Source organism: Oncorhynchus mykiss, chromosome 15, assembly GCF_057628025.1.
Source record: "Oncorhynchus mykiss isolate SJ-2025 chromosome 15, ASM5762802v1, whole genome shotgun sequence".
NCBI lineage: Eukaryota > Metazoa > Chordata > Actinopteri > Salmoniformes > Salmonidae > Oncorhynchus > Oncorhynchus mykiss.
In genome coordinates, this window is record NC_143036.1 from 16,500,500 (window position 1) to 16,508,515 (window position 8,016).

Consider the following 8,016-nt stretch of genomic DNA (forward strand, 5'->3'; position numbering starts at 1 on the left):
AAAACATAGGGCTGCACACAATTGGCCCAGCGTCATCCAGGTTTGACCGGTATAGGCCGTAATTGTAAATAATAATTTGTTCTTAACTGACTTGCCTAGTTATTTATTTATTTATTTATCTGACATCATTACATACCGTCGGTGTCCCACAAAACATGTCCTTTACACAACGGGAACAGACAAAATAGACTGCCAAAGACACCAGATAGTAACAACTCAAATTGAAGCTATTCCAAGTGATTTATTTGGAATAAAACAAATTCAGATTGGATTTATTCGATATAGAGTTATGGGATATAACTTCCCAAATTGGTGATGTTATTTGAAAAATCAAATTTAAAACAATTATAAAGTGAAATTGAGACTTTCCAGCATGGACACACCATAGGAAAACACCCTTATTTGGCATTCAGGGGAATTCATAAATAAACACATCGCACTCTAAAGTCTTACACTCCAAAATCCAGGTATTTTAAACATTCCTATCAAGTACACTTAGGTACACACAACAAACAGGCAAAACCAACTATCATTGATGTACAAAATATTTAAAAAACGAAATTACCTTTATTTACACTGCAAGACATAAAACAGAATAATTGTTGTCACTTTTCAACAGGGCAAATATTGGCGAGTATAATTTCAATAGACTCCATTGCCATGGGCAAAGAGTGCAGGTAGTAGATATACAGTACCATGCATAAAGTGCCTCTACCACAGTCCATCAGTCACTAACAGTAGACTCCTTCCTAGTGAGCGTTTTAGGGGTCAGGTCCGCTCAGGTCCGCTCCTGATGTGTGACGACAGCAGTCTTAGGCTATGTGCTGTGTACAAGGTAAGGGTCAGACGTGAGAGGGTCATCAGAGTGTGTGTGTGTGTGTGTGTGTGTGTGTTAGCGGAGCTGGCATGTCAGACTTTCTTCAGGTTCCGTGGCCTGGGAGAACCGAGAGAAAGCTGACCAGTAAGTGATCATCAACCTCTTTAATGTTGTATAAGTGGCATATGTTTAAGTAGGATATGGTATGAAAAAGTATCAAGCAATGTATATTAAAGAGAAAGCCACTGTATAAACTTTTTATAGTGTACTGATGGTCAACCCCAGGCCGACAGCAGGGAAGAAAAGTGTTTATTTGCTATTTTATTTTTTTGACAAATAGCAGGCCATTCGTGAAGCATGTATACAAAAGGAAACAAACAGTTAAGTGAAACATGTTGATGTTTAAATCACTTATACCAACTAAATACACGTTCTTATTCAAACATACATTTGGCTCTCATTTTTGTATGAATGAATGAAGAAATAAATCAATTATCAAACATGGGTGGGAAGAGCCACTGTATTCTAAATCTGTTATATTGAACAGTCTAAAAACACTGACTGTTTCCGCAATTTTGTGTCCCATATGGATGTATTAAAAAACGGTACTAATAAATGACCAAAGAGACCATTTCATTGATTGTATTGGTGACAGGCAATGATGATATCTTGATCTGAAACCTTTGCTGCTGCTGCCACTTTATCTTCCTACTTTTCCACTACAGTACTGTTTCCCCTTTTAAAGGCCATTTTTCTTTCTTTTTGACCATTTTACTTTTACATTTACAAACAAACACAGTAAGGTACTTAAATTGTTCCCCGGAAATGATTTTGAGATGTAATTTGTTTTTTTTTTAAACGACTGCATTGGACCTTTAATAAATATGCAACATCCAGCAAGATTTTGACTCGTTCAATCTCTTTTTCATGAATGTTTCATATGGACGATAGGAATATACAGTGGGGCAAAAAAGTATTTAGTTAGCCACCAATTGTGCAAGTTCTCCCACTTAAAAAGATGAGAGAGGCCTGTAAGTTTCATCATAGGTACACTTCAACTATGAGAAAAAAAATCCAGAAAATCACATTGTAGGATTTTTAATTAATTTATTTGCAAATTATGGTGGAAAATAAGTATTTGGTCAATAACAAAAGTTTATCTCAATACTTTGTTATATACCCTTTGTTGGCAATGACAGAGGTCAAACGTTTTCTGTAAGTCTTCACACGGTTTTCACACACTGTTGCTGGTATTTTGGCCCATTCCTCCATGCAGATCTCCTCTAGAGCAGTGATGTTTTGGGGCTGTTGCTGGGCAACACTGACTTTCAACTCCCTCCAAAGATTTTCTATGGGGTTGAGATCTGGAGACGTTTCATCTTCAATGCCCTTGCTGATGGAAGGAGGTTTTCACTCAAAATCTCACGATACATGGCCCCATTCATTCTTTCCTTTACACGGATCAGTCGTCCTGGTCCCTTTTCAGAAAAACAGCCCCAAAGCATGATGTTTCCACCCCCATGCTTCACAGTAGGTATGGTGTTCTTTGGATGCAACTCAGCATTCTTTGTCCTCCAAACACAATGAGTTGAGTTTTTACCAAAAAGTTATATTTTGGTTTCATCTGACCATATGACATTCTCCCAATCTTCTTCTGGATCATCCAAATGCTCTCTAGCAAACTTCAGACGGGCCTGGACATGTACTGGCTTAAGCAGGGGGACACATCTGGCACTGCAGGATTTGAGTCCCTGGCGGCGTAGTGTGTTACTGATGGTAGGCTTTGTTACGTTGGTCCCAGCTCTCTGCAGGTCATTCACTAGGTCCCCCCGTGTGGTTCTGGGATTTTTGCTCACCGTTCTTGTGATCATTTTGACCCCACGGGGGGTCAGATTATCAGTGGTCTTGTATGTCTTCCATTTCCTAATAATTGCTCCCACAGTTGATTTCTTCAAACCAAGCTGCTTACCTATTGCAGATTCAGTCTTCCCAGCCTGGTGCAGGTCTACAATTTTGTTTCTGGGGTCCTTTGACAGCTCTTTGGTCTTGGCCGTAGTGGAGTTTGGAGTGTGACTGTTTGAGGTTGTGGACAGGTGTTTTTTATACTGATAACAAGTTCAAACAGGTGCCATTAATACATGTAATGAGTGGAGGACAGAGGAGCCTCTTAAAGAAGAAGTTACAGGTCTGTGAGAGCCAGAAATCTTGCTTGTTTGTAGGTGACCAAATACTTATTTTCCACCATAATTTGCAAATAAATTCATTAAAAATCCTACAATGTGATTTTCTGGATTTTTTCCCCTCATTTTGTCTGTCATCGTTGAAGTGTACATATGATGAAAATTACAGGCCTCTCTCATCTTTTTAAGTGGGAGAACTTGCACAATACCTCATTGCTGCACTGTCCAGTTGTGAGTGTTCCAAGTGGACCTTCCTGCTGGGTCGCCCCCTCCAGAGGATTCTTCTTACCACGGGTGTTGCCGCAGTTATAGTTGTATGAAGGATGGGGGCCCATGTGGAAGTCTGATGCAACACAAACAAAGTCACACACACACACACCATGTCACAGTTCTGACAATACTTCGGACACACACACAACAGGACCAAAGTAGGGACTGCGGTGCGGTGGACCTTAGAGAAAAGTGTATGGCGGAAACATGGGATATTAACTTTTTAAAGTTCTGACAAAGTGAGTGTCTCTTAAATATTTGTAATAAGAGGTTCTTCATTACGGCTATCAATAATATGGAGGTTTAAATATTTGTTCTGTATGTCTCTATTATCAGAAGGATGCAAAAATATATAACAGTACATTATCTTACCAGTAAAGGGATAGGTGATCTGGCCGGTCATAAAGATATAACAGTAAATTATCTTACCAGTAAAGGGATAGTGATCTGGATATAACAGTACATTATCTTATCAGTAAAGGGATAGGTGATTTGTGTAAACAAAGTGGCACTATAACCTTTGAAGAAGTGAATATGGAGGACTCGAAAGTATCCATTTATAATGCATCTACAGACTGTAAATTCAACAATGTATAAGAAGTCAAACAATGAATGTAATCAACAAACCACTCTCCAGTGGGAAAGTCATACTATCAGCAAAAACAACAACACGATTCAAAGGTTGTCCTGCCAAGAGCAAAGTCCAAGAGAAAAGGTGCAAACACATCAGCTTGTTTTAATAAACAGTCGCTGGTGTCATGTGACTAATAGGCGTGTTGCCTGCCCCGCAGTGTATGTTTATCTAAAGGCACATTAATCCAAGCCTGGAAATATGAATACTCTCTGGACACGCTCTGATTGTTCATTGCCTTCCTGTCTCGGCCAAAGCGCTTCCACTTTTCTAGCCCGCGCTGCAATCAGTTCAGAGGGGACCCCTCGGCGCAGCGCGCTCCCAGGCTTTGATAAATGATCGTGTCATGGCCGTCACTCACAAGGGCCCTGGCGAGGAGCGGCCCAGCGCCAAATTGCCCCCCACGCGGGGGCGCGAAGACTAGAACAGCCCAGGCTGGATGAGCACTGTGCTGGGCTCTGGTTCCTCACTGGACTTAATGATTGGCCAGTTATGAACCTGTATTTGACCAGCACTTCGCTTCCTCGTCCTCTCTGGTCCTCGTGCAGTGCTAACAGCCTCGGTAGATACCAGCCCATTTGTCACCCTGGCTGACTGCCTGTCATAATCTATTTTAAAAATCCATAATGCTTCCTGGGGATTCTGACCACACTGGGCTGAAGGAGGGATTGATCCTTCATGGTGCTGTCTTTGCAGGATCAATAGTGGCAGAGGGGTTGTATAAATTAAAGGAGATATCCACTAAATATGAGAACATGAAAGCTCCCTCTGACACATGTACAGCAATTACCTGCAGAGGGCTGCTCTTCTCAGTGGAATATCATTTATGTTGAGTGCCAATGTTACCCACGCTAACAGTGTGCTTCCAATGCCATGTCCCAAAGTGACATTATAGTGTGGATCAAAAAATGTATTTTTAAAAGAATTCAGCCATCAAGCCTTTCAGATCCATAAAGAGAGAGATTTTTTATTTTTTTAAATACCTCAGAAGTGGAGCCTCAGGAACGCACAGCAGGTCGTTTTTCAAGGTCAACACAGCGAGCAGAAACCATATCTTTGCTTTTAATGAATCTCCCATCAAGTTCAGTGGTACTGCTGGGGAGGTATCAAATGCTGGACTCACAGAGAAATAGGAAAAATCAGCCTCCTAAGAAAGGAGAGAAACTTGCGCTTGTTTTAAAGCTGTCAGCGAGGGCAGTCCTGGGGGACCAGGCCGCTGATTTGTTGAATAATTCTGACCCTGTGCGAGTCGCAGAGACTGGGAACCTCTGGCGGGATTTGCAGGATTTGGTTCTTTAGCACTCTGCTCTCCATATCATTTCACACATCACTTACAGAGGGCAGTGCTGCTATGTTCATGTTACCCTGATCCGCTTAAAGCGAGCATGTTGATTTTGATACACAACGCCACGCATAGTTGCTGTGATGTGGGTAATTATTTTGATCGCACAACATTCTCACAGTTTACACTTTTGTCACATTGGTAAAGAGTAGAGTAAGTGGCAACTGGTATTAGTTCCATCAGTAGTAGTGCTTTCATGAGGAAACGTACCTGCATGTCCTGTAGCTGGTTGTCTGCAGCAAAGTGTGTTTCTTTAGATCATCTATGTTGTTCCTGTTGATATTCAAGACACCTAAAGATTCCTGCAAAGATAATCTACTTTGTAAATACAATGGCAAAACATTTGAACAACTACTTAAATAATATTTATAACCAGTATATATGATTGATCCTTGATTAACAATGTAAAATGGTACAATAGATTGCTTTGGTTCTATTAAATGCTGTTGTATTAAATACGCCTGTCCAAATTTGGTATTAATCTTAGCTTCAGTTCCTGGAAGCATTGATAAAAAGCTGGAGCTCTTACATTTGCGCTGCAATTTCTTTAATTATCAAAATAAACAAGAATGTGAGATTTGCAGTTTGTTTAACCAGAGTCTGAGGAGTAAACAGCCCTGGTTGATCTGTGAGACCAGAAAGTGCCACAGAGCTCTCTTTAACATCATCAAACTCAGCACAATACCGCTTTTACAGGGACCAGTTTCCTTATGGAAATCTGAGAGACCATTTCCAGACAAGGACATAATGCAGATTGTGAACATATACATATGGTCTGATTGCGCAGAGATGGAAATGATGACATCACCGATAAAGAGCAACATTAGATCAATGGTGGAATCCTGGTGCACAGGCACAACCTGCATTTAAATTGTCAATTGTGGTGTGAAATGAGCTAAAACAATCTTATTTACAATCCCAGTTGGTTTGTTATTGGGTCTTACAGCGAGGGAGAAGAAAGTCCTGGGGTCAAAGAGTAGCTTCTCCCCACTGGGCAGTCTCTGGCCCTCTAGGTAGAGCTCCTTCAGCTCCCCTAACCCCCCCACCACCGTGATGCTGTTTCCCTCTAGGTAGAGCTCCTTCAGCTCCTCTAACCCCTACACCACCGTGATGCTGTTTCCCTCTAGGTAGAGCTCCTTCAGCTCCTCTAACCCCCCACCACCGTGATGCTGTTTCCCTCCAGGTAGAGCTCCTTCAGCTCCCCTAACCCCCACCCCCCCCCACCACCGTGATGCTGTTTCCCTCTAGGTAGAGCTCCTGTCAGCTCCTCTAACCCCCCCACCACCGTGATGCTGTTTCCCTCTAGGTAGAGCTCCTTCAGCTCCTCTAACCCCCCCACCACCCTGATGCTGTTTCCCTCTAGGTAGAGCTCCTGTCAGCTCCTCTAACCCCACCACCGTGATGCTGTTTCCCTCTAGGTAGAGCTCCTGTCAGCTCCTCTAACCCCCCCACCACCATGATGCTGTTTCCCTCCAGGTAGAGCTCCTGTCAGCTCCCCTAACCCCCCCACCACCGTGATGCTGTTTCCCTCTAGGTAGAGCTCCTTCAGCTCCTCTAACCCCCCCACCACCGTGATGCTGTTTCCCTCTAGGTAGAGCTCCTTCAGCTCCTCTAACCCCCCCACCACCGTGATGCTGTTTCCCTCCAGGTAGCTGATATGGCACAGAGAGAGACACACACACACAAACATAAGATTGAGATGTACACACATGCACGGAAAGACAAACACCCACGAATTGAGAAACATGGACATTTGAACACAGTCAAAAACAGATGAATGTATCGCCAAAGCTTTAGCACAGACGGCAAACATTTAAACTGGATACATAGGACAAGCTCCTACTCACAGCTTGGAGAGCTTCTGTGGGTTGGAGAGGTTATCACGTGAGTGATGTTGTTGTTCTGCATGTATAGGTGTGTGAGGTTTGAGGCAAAGCCCAAGTTGCAGATCTGGGTGATCTTATTGTCGTACAGGTAGAGGACTGTAAGGTTTCTGCACATGGAGAGATCTTCCTGCAACACATACGTTCACAAACAAAGACGATTTCCCTACCATTAGAACATTGGAGGCTGCTGAGGGGAGGACGGAGCAAATGGAATGGCATCAAACAACAAGGAAACCATGTGTTTGATGTCTTTCATACCATTCCACCTATTCCACTCCAGCCATGACCACAAGCTCATCCTCCCCAATTAAGGTGCCACCAACGTCCTGCGCATTAGAAGCTAAAAGAGAGACGCACAGAAACAAAACATAGCTGGCCTACATTCATTTTGGTAACTGTAGTATCGTACTTACAATGTCCACTATGTACTTATTAGAAGTTCAGGTGAGTGAGTTTATTGAGGTACTGTGGGAGGGAGTAGCTTCTCTTGTCTTTCAAATGGTAGCTGGATTTGGAAATCAGATCCATGGTGAGGCGGACCATGATGGCTCGTCACAGACCCTGCCTCAGAGTGGATGCTTTTCAGCTTCAGCCAAGCGTTCACAGAACAACCACCAGAAATGTCTGAAAAAGGGAAGTTAATAAGCTAGCTGTAAAGAGTAAAGCCAAAGGAAAATAAATGTCATTGGAGTCTTTCCACAAAAAAGTAACTATATGACAGATTCAAAAATATATTACCTCAATGAAATATTTTAGACTTTAAGAGCTCATTAAAGTAAAGAGGGATATAAATAGGCCTAAATGAAACCTATTCCCCAAGCATGCCATCTATTCACCAAGCATGCCATCTATTCCCCAAGCATGCCATCTATTCCCCAAGCATGCCACCT

General features: G+C 42.5%; 1 pseudogene; it reads right to left on the reverse strand.

Moving 5' to 3' along the window:
• Nucleotides 1–5,387: 5,387 nt before the first annotated feature.
• Nucleotides 5,388–7,745, reverse strand: LOC149977405 (protein phosphatase 1 regulatory subunit 42-like; annotated as a pseudogene).
• Nucleotides 7,746–8,016: the final 271 nt, after the last annotated feature.